Source organism: Miscanthus floridulus, chromosome 10 (assembly GCF_019320115.1).
Source record: "Miscanthus floridulus cultivar M001 chromosome 10, ASM1932011v1, whole genome shotgun sequence".
NCBI lineage: Eukaryota > Viridiplantae > Streptophyta > Magnoliopsida > Poales > Poaceae > Miscanthus > Miscanthus floridulus.
Window position 1 is genome coordinate 28,874,391 of NC_089589.1, and position 4,989 is coordinate 28,879,379.

At 44.3% G+C, this 4,989-nt stretch overlaps 1 long non-coding RNA gene across 1 annotated transcript; it reads right to left on the reverse strand.

Moving 5' to 3' along the window:
- Positions 1–3,289: 3,289 nt before the first annotated feature.
- Positions 3,290–4,789, reverse strand: LOC136489911 (uncharacterized). Its single transcript, XR_010767435.1, has 3 exons — positions 4,301–4,789; positions 3,628–3,832; positions 3,290–3,397 (listed from the first exon to the last, which is right to left on the reverse strand). It is a non-coding gene; the product is annotated as an uncharacterized lncRNA (long non-coding RNA).
- Between the last annotated feature and the right edge of the window lie 200 nt (positions 4,790–4,989).

A 4,989-nucleotide genomic window follows, 5' to 3' on the forward strand; every position in this document is an offset into this window, starting at 1 on the left:
GTGGGACAATCTCGATTGGGACTCCAGGGAGCAGTCCAGCTACTACAAGCCGATCCACTCGCGGCATTATAAGGAGACCATGATCAGGGGCTCTCCACTCAGGTGCGTAGGTTGTCACCGTCCCTCTCCACGCCACCTTCATATATACATACCGTATATCGATGGATGCTAGTAAAATATATCACTATCTGTACACACAATTAATAATGCAAAGTTGGTGCACAAGAATTCCAGGTCGAGTTTGACCACTCGATCGCTCTCCTCGATCTCCTGCAGGTAATAAAAGAAAGGCTACCGATCGATCAACCATGCATTCCCGGCCGGCCTGCTCCCGGCCCGCCCGTAGCGTGCTGCCGGCTGCGCCCCGGCTGTTCTGTTTTTCGCTTCCGCTGGCTTGGTTTGGACGTGCCTGTGTGCTTTGTGTTCTGCTTGGTTTTGCCGTGGCATTGGCGCCGGGTGTGTGGCCCTACGTGCTTCGTACGCCAGGTGCATTATATTGGTCTCGGTTTTGTTGCTCAAGTTTGCTGTTTGAAGCTTTGGCAAATAAAGAAGCGCTAGCGCTAGCTGAACTCCACTCAGCTTAAGCTAGCTGTGTGCTCCAGTAGCCTGTCTCGTGTGCTGTGGTGTGGCGTGTGTCATTTCTCAATCAGTTGTGTGTCAGCTGATTGTTGTGTCATCCTATATACTAGCCACTGTTGCCCACGCTTTGGTGCGGGTGATGTGCTTGGTATAGGAAAAATCTTGGAAAATATGGCTCATATGTCTAATATGTTTTCTCATCGCATTGCTATGAAAGGTTGGTCTATTTGGTGTATTAAATTAGCGTCCTAAGTTTGAAAATATTGGCAACCTATAATAGGAGACTAATCGTCATATTGGTCTCTATGAATCTAATATGGAATACGTTAATCATCTCCATGTGGCATAGTGAGCATCCAACAGGTGGCGACGATCAGTCGAGGAAGTCTAGGGAGCTCCATATATACAGGGAATTGAGTCATAAATAGAGAAAATAGGAAGACTGTAGGATAGGAATGGGATAACTTGATGTAAAATGCGTGTCCAACAATTGTGCTGGCTTCGTAATAATAGTAACACTATGGTATTTGATAGGATTAATTTAGAAGCGTACAAATTAATACGGAACGTTCAGGAAATAATTAGTTACCCCAACAATCATGTTGCTATGGACACCATCCTTGACATCAGGGTTTCCAGCCTTTCCAATAGCAACTATAAGTCCACCTTTTATACCAATATCAGCCTTGTATATTCCGGTATAATCAATGATGACAGCATTGGTTATAACTGTATCTAGGCAGGAAGACTCTGGGTACCCTGTAGCTTGTCCCATGCCATCACGCAGAACTTTTCATGAGGGTTACAAGATGATTGTAATTAAAAAAAACTCTTAAACCTTCAATAAATAGTAAATGAGGGAGTAATGCCATGTAAATCGAACTTATTAAACATTGTATTTAAATTCATCCAAAATGCTAGTTTGATCAAAGTAACATCACAAGAAACAAAGTTTAGTAATAAGAGGATTTTAACTTGAACAAGGCCAAGATAATACATTCATTGACTCAACGAAAGAAGGAAAGAGGGTCGTTTCCTTGGAAAAAAAAAGGTAAGGGGAGGGGGACGTCAATGTAATGGATGAGCAAAATGTTTCCTTTTTCTGCAAACTTTCATAGTAATATTAAAAGAATCCTATTCTTCAAATTTATTTTTAAAATGGACATAGATGCTAAGATCATAATGTCACATTCAGTAAATACCATCACCTGCATGTAGTTCGAAACACCCATACAAGTTCAACCTAACATGGTGGAACAGGGCAAATGTTCTCTGAATTTAGTAGTAATATAACAACATTATTACATGTCTGCCAGTTCAAAAACATGTCTCGACACAAGTGGTATTGGGTGTTAAAACATTAGCCAGAAGGGATGCCAACATGGCATTGAATGAGTAAGACCGAATTTAACCATTAGGAATGCAATTTCAATTTTCAAGAATGAGTTTAAGCCTACCTATCTCCTCTTTAGAAATTCAACAAAAAAATTACTTACCATTTTTCATTTTGACAGCAAAAGGATAAGTAGGAAAGAAAATCATTGCAGGTTTGCACCAAGGTCCAAACAAAAATAGCTAGGCATGCTCACCTGAATGGGTCTGTCTGCCTTGTTAACAACCTTCAGAGTTAAAGCCCTGCGATGAAGGTTTAGAGCTATGCGACTAGAACTGTAAACCAGATCAATTTTTAGAAAAATCAGAGGTAGAGCAATATTACAAAAGCAAAGAAACTGGATTACCTGAGAGAGTGGGGAATGGATTGCCTCTGGTGCGGCCTTTGAAGTACATAGACGTTGGACATGACCAGCTCGTGCTAGATGCAGAGGTAAACTGCCTGGATGATGACGATATAAAAGAGCGATTTTTTTTCTGAGATGATCATGGAATTAGGAATGATGAATCAGAAACAAACAAACTCATGACAATGCATCTAAGAAAAATCTAATGTTTAATTCTGCAAATGCATCAAGATGCAACCAGATGTCTGTGGCTTCACTGTCTTATTTCCGCTAATGGATATGAAAAGACAGACCTAGCTATAGCAAAGAAATGAAACCAAAGCATCATTGCATATATGGCATAATTTAATTATTAGGTAAGCACGACGAAGGGAAATGTTGGTGACGCAAACACAACTGGACAATTGTAGTAACCTAATTTCGCAAGTATCCTGTAGAAGGACCCGAACTTGCATTGCAAAAAAACAGTGGCGGCCAAATTGTCTCAGCGTAAGGATAATGTCATAATGCAGGTCACCAAGAGCAGGTAAGAAGATGATTTGTAATAGAAGGTAGAGGAACTCAAAAGGAGAATTTCAGCAACCTAACTGACATAAACTGCTCCCCATGTTATTGTCCAGGAATCCACGATATAGTACAGTAATAACTATGTGTAAGGTGTGATAACCATGACAATGACAGATTCAGTTAAGGGGAATGTTTATCATCAGTTGAGATAAAATAACTGCACAATGACAATGTAGGAGACTGCACATGATCTGTACTTGGTAAGACCTTATTCATAGGATGTTTGTATAAAGCATATAGGCCTAGATCAGCATGAGACACAAATAAGCAGAAACGCAAGAATTGGTCATTAGAAAATTCTGACAGCAATGATGAGTACGTTTAGAATACCTAGGTGTCTAAAGAACATTGTTTTCTGCTTTTACCTATGGCAACATGGAGCATGTAAAAAAACATCAGCAACATTTTTTTCTTGGGCCATTAGAAACATATGCATCAATTTTTGTTGCCCCAGTAGGAATGTACGAAGCTAACTGATGCAGTGATGGTGTGATGCACCCATTTGCAGAGATCTTTTCGCCAAAAAAAAAGGAAACACAGATTATACATATAGCAATATTAGCATCTTGATGTGTTTGGTGCCTTGACATGTTCACCTAGAGAACACTAATGCCAGAAATAAGAACAAAATGATTCAAATACAGTAAACTCAACTATACTCAGGACACATCATAAGGGGGAAAAATAAAATGATGCGGATGTAGAGGTATAAGATATACGAAAACAGAACTATTAGCTGTACCCCTGTATCTTATAGATGGGCTGAAACGCACCAGCGATAACAAATCAGCAGACTGCACCATGGAAACGGCAGTAGCCCAACAGAGTCGTAGCACCTTCAAAATTGGCTAGGGATCACAAAATCCAAACAGCAAGTAGAGAGTTTCGGAACCTCGCTCTTGCATGACGTTTTTTGCAACGAAGCAATAAATACTCAATAGGCAGAGCTGCATGTAAGGCATTACGTAATTCAGTAAATTCCTGAAATGTCAATGTATTTTTGACTCTCCAAAAGGGTAAAGAACCAACAGAGCAAGTAGGGAGGTGGCCTGTGACTATGCTATGTTCAAGGCCGTCGCACACTTTTTTGTTGCGATATGACTGGAGAAAAGAAAAGTCGGTGTCAATATATATAACAGGAAATGACCGCAGATCTTAGCACTATACATGGTAATTTGGCAAGAGCAAACTAACCTAGCAGAGGAAAACATGGAGAGGAGGCCTAATTATTTGTAAAATGAGGTTCATCAATTCCCTTGCACAAACCATAGCAGAGGAAATATACAGTTAATATTGAAAATTGAGACCGTATATAATTGCTACTGTATATGTTTGCTATTGACATCTAACTGAATGACATTTGCATATGGTTTCCAAAAAAATGACAGAATAAAAAGAAAGAAGGTAGAGCATACCTCGTGTTGAGGCTCCTGGGGGACGACGCTGGTGCAGCTTCCATGCGAAGGAGAGGGCCGTAGGCGGAGGGGGTCACTTGCATCGGGGCAGGCTGGTCCGTGGCGGTGCCACCGCGCTGGGGCTGCTCGCGCGCAGGGTGCCACACACCACCGCGACGGGGCTGGCCGTGCTGGTTCCCGCCGCCGCGAGGCAGCGCGGGAGGGGCGGACCTCCCTTAGGCGCGGGGCAGCACGGGAGGCGGGCGTCCATCGCGGAGCGGCAGACAGACGTACGCGGCGCAGATGCGGAAGACCTAGTCTATAGGGGAGAGATGGCGCGGCGACGCGATGAGGATGCGCAGAGCGGCGGCGCCGCCAGCAGGGGCGGAGAGGGAGCGTGGGAACGGGAGGTTGCAGAGAGAGGTTGATGCCTCGAGAACTTTCTGGTGGCCTTCGGTGGGAGATGGGGAGAGGATAAGGTTTGAGGGGGAGCCGCGTAGACCACCTGCACCAGCCACCCCCGCGGGGCAGCCGTGGCCACCGGCTGTGCCCGCTTAGCCACTGGCGCCGTGTTGGAGGCACGGACCCCGGGCGTGCTCATGCTGGTGCGCCGCGCACACGCAGCGGGGATCCGCCGGCGCTCGCGGCCTGGCGGCGCGCCGCCACCCCGAAAGCGAAGGCGCGCGAGAGAGAGATGCGCGCAGCGGGGG